Here is a 6,562-nt window from a genome sequence, read left to right on the forward strand (position 1 = left end):
ATAAACTTGTTGAATGTGTATTTACTGTACCAAACACCATACACAATTCTCACCATACTTTATCACTCAACACTTTATTGGAGGATACAGTATACAGTTGATAAAGTAGAATAAAGTCAAATAAGATTCAAGATAAATAAAAATGGGTTTTAAAAAACACATTAACATCATATTAATCCATTCACAGCTGCTGAAGCCACACAAATGAGTGCCACATAATCCCATCCAGTCAACTATGATACAGAAAACAGATTTGATATAGTGTTGGAAAATAATGATTCATTATTACAACTAGACTGGTTTCTGTCTCTTCCCTCTATCATGTTCATGTTCTTCTTCTTCTAAACAGTTCGCCCACTTGTACAGTATAATCAATGTACAGATGATGTGATCACTGATGTTGTGTAGCCTTTTCTCAACCAGAGGAAGAAGTCGTATAATCCGGCGTTCTCCAGTCCTGGTCTAAAAGTAAAACAACAAACACAATTCAGATTAAGTTTAATGTACAGTCGGGTTAACCTATGTTCTTCAGTAAACTCTCCACCTCAAAATGGGCAGAAATGCCAATTCCTGATTTAAATTTACAAAGCAGCAGCCAGTACATAAAATAATATACACATTGAAGCATTATGTATAATATTGCAGCCCATAATATTAGCCAAGTACTGAACAAAAACTAATTTACCCATATCAACAGCAACCTTTTAAACAGTAGATCTTTTAGAAATTGCAATCATCCACATTGCAGTAATGACGTGGATAAGACCTTGAAAACGGTATAACTGTTGGGACAATTGTATGTACGATAGGGCGAGGCAACGAGACGGTGAGAGAGGGAGCGCGGCCTACGAACTCCTTGTGAGACTTGAAGCTGGCTTCTGCTTTTGAAACTGCAAACTATTCTTAAGTAAATTTTTCTTTTATTTAATTGGAATCCTGACTCTGTCTTCATTTCTTCACTACTGGTCCTGGGTCATAAGCTGTTAACCCCTAACAGAAAGAACTAACCAGATATTTCACATAATTCAAAGAACATTTACTATTTGATTCCTAATATGTCCCAACTCATTATCTTCTAAAGCTACCCAGAACCATCCATGGTCTACAAAACAATGGAGAAATACATGGAGTTTATAACAACTAAATGCTTTTTCCCACACTTGTCTGCTTTTATCTAAGACAAACAGACGGAGTAGTTTTTAAGAATTGAAGGCCAAAAGTGTAATAATAATTGTATCAAAAAGGGAAAACAAATATTTACCATTTTAAATAAATCCAAGATACAGATCCTCATTTGCTTATTTTAGGAGTTATTAAAAGATTTAGACATGAATAATGGTACGTATTTTATCAGAGTAGAAAGAATGATCACTGTTGAAATGAATAGTAATTTGAGAGATCAACATCAAATTTTGTACTACATATTACAGCATTGCTTCAATACAAGACATACCAATGGACTTGCGCATTTTTCTGTCTTCTTCGGGCACAAGATGTCCATCTTCCTTCCTCACCCTAAACAAAGGACTTGTTTTCTTAGCTTCGATATAAGGTCTGGTCTTTCTTCTCTTCTGTAAAACAAGAAAATCTCACTTACTCTGTGCAAATACTATTGTTTTTAAAACATATAAATTAAGACAGTTTTACGCCAAGACTCGCTGAGAATCACTAGAAGCTCTTGTGAGGGTTGACTCTTAAAAGAGCTGTTGAGTTTGATATTGTAGAGATCTTTTAAACAAAATAAATTATATAGTTTTAATAGTTTTTAAAAAACTATTTAAAAAAATACTATTTAAATTTTTTTTTAAATAAATAAAAGTAATCTGCAAGTAATCCTGCAAGACAGAAAGAAAGAGGAAATTGTATTACATTGCATGCAAGTTGTGAGTTCATACATAACTGTTTCTTGCTGTAAAAAAACGATGCATAATTAATAGGGGTGTAACGATACGCGTATTCGTATTGAACCGTTCGGTACGAAGCTTTCGGTTCGGTACGCGGTACGCATTAGCTATGTACCGAACGGTTCTTGGACTAATTAATTAGATTTGGAAAATAAAAAAGTGTGTGAAATATAATAATATGCGTTCAACAAGGTAGCCCAATAACCAAAACGACATAACAGGCAATGCCCCTGACACCGCCGAAGTGAAAGAAAAAAAAAACCACCAAATATGTTTTAGGCTGCTCAGTCAGGTGCTCGCTTACTCAGTAGGCTACGCGCTTAATGCTCGTGGCAAAATGGCAATTGCGTTTAACAAACCAGAAATAGAAGATCCTCTAATAACCAACAGGTCTGGTGTTTGGGTGAACTTTGGATTCTTGGTAAGCTATGATGGTGTTGGCAAGATTGATGGATTAAAAAACAACGGTATGTCGCATTTGCTGATGGTACAGCAGCGGGAATAATTCATGTCATGTCAATCAAAGCCGACAACAAGACGATAAAAAGGAGAAACAGCCACAAACTATCCCAAAAACTATCCCCGCAGCATTTAGACAGACATTTCCAACTTATTCAAATGGCAAAAGACATCACCGCGGCGAGTGGTCCATTTATAGCCGCGGATATGAGACCTAACGCCCGTTTCACACACACTCCGTCTGCAGTGCGTGTGCGGTGCGTATTTTTTTCCGTACCCATGTTAACGGATGACAGCTTTCAAACTGCACGCGGCGGGTGCTGTCCGTCAGTCTGTTCCAGGAGCGTTGCGTCTGCAGCAGTGCCCGGATCGTTTTCTTACCGAGTCTATTTTTTGCTGCGCCGCGTTGCTGCATTAAAGTGGTAGAACATTGTTCGCATTAAAATAAACATGTACTGACGCGAAAATCTAGTAATTTCACCACAGATACATCTCATTTAAAATATACTCTTGTTTCAAAGTCAACAGATGGCTTTTTTTTTCTCAAGTAAAGCAACAAAACGACACCTTACCTGGCATTTAGGTAAAAAAAAGTGCCATAATGGAGAGCACTCGTACTTTCTTGGAGGTGAAAAGCAAAGTTCTTTTTGACCTGGAGGATTTCTTTTAAAAGGGTGTAAAAACGAAAGTAAAGACTAGAGTCGGCTGTTTTTGAATAGACTATTGTAAGTTTCTAATTTAAAATGTTTGTGATTTAAGGCTATAAACTATGTTTAAATGTTTTGCCACTTGTGTGAGATAAATCTAAAGTATATAAATATGAATAAATGAATTTAATAAAATGTTGTTTAAATGTAGTAGGCTACGTAACCTGACTTCTATTAAAGAGTAAACAAAGAAAATTGGAATTCTGACGAGGCATGTTCAGTAAAAACTTTTGGATTTTAAATAAAAAATAATGAATAAATGCTGTGTTTGTGATATGCAACAGCGGATCAGTTGCGGACTGCAAACAGCATATGTGAAAGCACTACAGGGTGTGGGGATCCTGCAACGCACACGCAACGCAACACGCACCGCACACGCTAATGTAAAGAGCTAATGTCTTATTCCTGTAACTACATAGAAGATGGGTAAAATCATACAACAACAAAAAATCATACTTTGTTAGTTTTAATAAAATAATAATAAAAAAAGGTAATTTCTGCCATTTTTTTCTTTTTGCTGTATCTAAAACATACCGAACCGTACCGAACCGAACCGTGACACCAGTGTATCGTATCGAACCGAACCGTGAATTTTGTGAACCGTTACACCCCTAATAATTAAATGTTAAATACATTTATGTAATAAGTTCACAGATATGTGTGCATTCCCATTATTAAAAGTATGTAATAGCAAGCTATATCATATGAATTTGTTTGAAAATGTAGATAACTCACTTGATTTTGTGATCACATCAATTATTTACATGCAAACGGGACGTTATAAACAGTGCAACTGATCTGATTAAGAAAAAATAATTGAATATCTGATGTCATGTGACCGAAGTGGCTTTTTGAGGCTTTTGCATCTGAACTCTTCATATACAAATACAGCTCTGGAAAAAAAAATTAAGAGACCACTTAACATTTAGAAATCCATGTTAAGTGGTCTTTTTTCCAGAGCTATATGTACGAGAATCATACGAATTTGACAACTTGTTAAATCTTATGAATTATTAAGACTTTGGGAATATGTTCTTACTGATTGAGCTATGGGATTTGTAAGAATAAGTAACAACAAATGCTAAATAAAATGTTTGATAAAGGGTTCAAACCAACACATACATACCATTACAAATATTTGCTGTTGCAGCTTTCGGTTTTCTCCGTTACATCTCCACAAACAAGAATGGGTTGACTGAGTCCGAGAGGCCCTTTTGGTCTTTTCAGGTAAAAAAAAAAAAAAAAAAAAAAGAAAGAGAGAGAGAAAAAAGTCATAATATATAATATATAGCATTATAAAGTATACTATTTAAATAACAATATTTGGATTTTACATTAAAATGCATTTAAAGCATGGTAATTGTTGTGGCTACTGTTTATTTACAACAAATATCACATTAAAACTACCAATTGTTGTGGCTACTGTTTATTTACAACAAATATCACATTAAAACTACCAATACCGTGGTAAACGCATGGCAAGTGTTGTTGTTTTTTTATTTTTATTGTGCTTCTACTACAAATGCCACGTTGGAACTACACTAGTAATTATTATTAAATATTAACAACTGTTTAAAGGTCTATAGCACGTCACGTGACAGTGTTTAATCACCCTATTAGCAAGGTGTGTTTATTTAGAAAGCAAAGAAATGCAAAGCCTCAGTGGAGATGATGACAGATACAATGCAGTGACTGAACATGATCGATAACGACAAGCAGAAAATACTTTATATCAAATATTAGGACATAATATGTATGACTACTCACCAACATGTGGCACACGTGATCTGATGCCAAACATCGCGAAGTGTTCTGAATGAGACTTCTTCAGCGCGATTTCATACCGATAGAATTGCCGTCTAATGTTGACGCCAAAGGTTTCCCACTGAAAGCAATTTTTTTTTTTTCTTGTCAAAGTTTTTTTTATTTTTTATTATTCAGTATTAACAATACAATACACCAAAATCTGTTTATGCCAGGGTTGATACAAAAAAAACACTACTAAAACAGGTATACAAGACAAACAATAACCACAAAATAAAACAGAAATAAAATAAAAATAAAATAAAACGAGACCACATTACACAAAAGGATGCAAATTACACATATTTAGCGAGTACAAGATCAGTCTTAATAGCCTTTCTATTTTTAAGACCTCTTACAGTGGTGTGATATTGTTTTAGCTCTGCTAAAAAGTGTTCAAAATTTGGTTTGGACTCTGCCCATTTCTTCTTATGAATATGGAATTTTCCAAAGATTAAAAGCAATTGGACAAAAAAAGAAAAATCCTTATCTGTTCCACCATCTTCAAAGTAAATAAACACATCTTTTCCCTTTAATGTTAAATTTAGTCCAGTTTTACGTCTTATATAGTTTTCAACATCTCTCCAAAATATTTTACTATATATACAATCATAAAACAGATGACAAATTGTTTCATCATAATTACCACAAAAGGTACAGGAATATTCAATGTCAATTTTAAATCTCTCTAACGTTTTCTTTGCTGGGTATATTCTATGTACAATTTTATAAGACACCTCCTTTATTTTATTATTTAAGAGGAACTTGTCCCCAATTAACCACATTCTTTCCCATTTGATTTCTTCAAACTGAGAAGCCCAAAAGGATCTTGCTGCAGGAAGTATCTTAGTATGCATTAGATTCCTAATGTACTTGTTTGGGCATTTTTTGGTAGTGATGTCAATGTCGCCAAGAAAAATTTCTTGTGTAGTCAAATAACTGCCGCTTACAACAGTCGAGTTATATTTTAACATCTGAATGATATTTCTTGGCACAGCATCAAAAACGATAGCATACTCCTTAGGGGAGACAGGAAATTTAGTTTTTAAAAGAAACTCGTCATATGTTAGTAACTGACCTTCTGTATTCATGAGTTGTTCAACTAAAAGAATGTTGTTATCTACCCATCTTTGATAATATATAGATTTATTTTTATATTGAATATTCCTGTTGTTCCAAATATAACAGTTTGTGGGAGAAAAATTGTGCTTGTATATCATTTTCCAGGCTAACAGGGCATGCTTGTGAAAGTTGGCCAACTTTACAGGTAACTTCTCAATTTTAAAATCGCATTTCAACAACAAGTTTAATCCTCCCAGTGAATCAAAAATCTGTTTGGGAAAGGTGTTCCAAATACTCTCTGCTTCCTTAAGTAAATTACTTAACCATCTCACCAAAAAAAGAATTACTTAAGGTTTCAAAAGTCAACACTTCAAGACCACCATCTTTCCTTAAGTTACATAAAATATCTTTACGTAAATAATGGGATCTATTCCTCCAAATGAAATTAAATAAGATCTTATCAAGTTTTTTGTATACACTAGCTGGCATTCCCATGGATAAAGATAGATAGACGGCACGTGTTTACACTGCATCCAATTTTCAAAAATTCATAAAAATCTTTCCTTTATAGGTTTGCTCATTCTGTCATTTGATATTTGTTCAGAGTGACAACGACTATTACTGTAT

The 6,562-nt window shown here is 34.0% G+C and overlaps 1 long non-coding RNA gene across 1 annotated transcript; it reads right to left on the reverse strand.

Moving 5' to 3' along the window:
* Positions 1 to 1,463: 1,463 nt before the first annotated feature.
* On the reverse strand, positions 1,464 to 4,937 carry LOC137055416 (uncharacterized). Its single transcript, XR_010900005.1, has 3 exons — positions 4,838 to 4,937; positions 4,197 to 4,289; positions 1,464 to 1,571 (listed from the first exon to the last, which is right to left on the reverse strand). It is a non-coding gene; the product is annotated as an uncharacterized lncRNA (long non-coding RNA).
* Positions 4,938 to 6,562: the final 1,625 nt, after the last annotated feature.

Source organism: Pseudorasbora parva, chromosome 21 (assembly GCF_024679245.1).
Source record: "Pseudorasbora parva isolate DD20220531a chromosome 21, ASM2467924v1, whole genome shotgun sequence".
Classification (NCBI taxonomy): domain Eukaryota; kingdom Metazoa; phylum Chordata; class Actinopteri; order Cypriniformes; family Gobionidae; genus Pseudorasbora; species Pseudorasbora parva.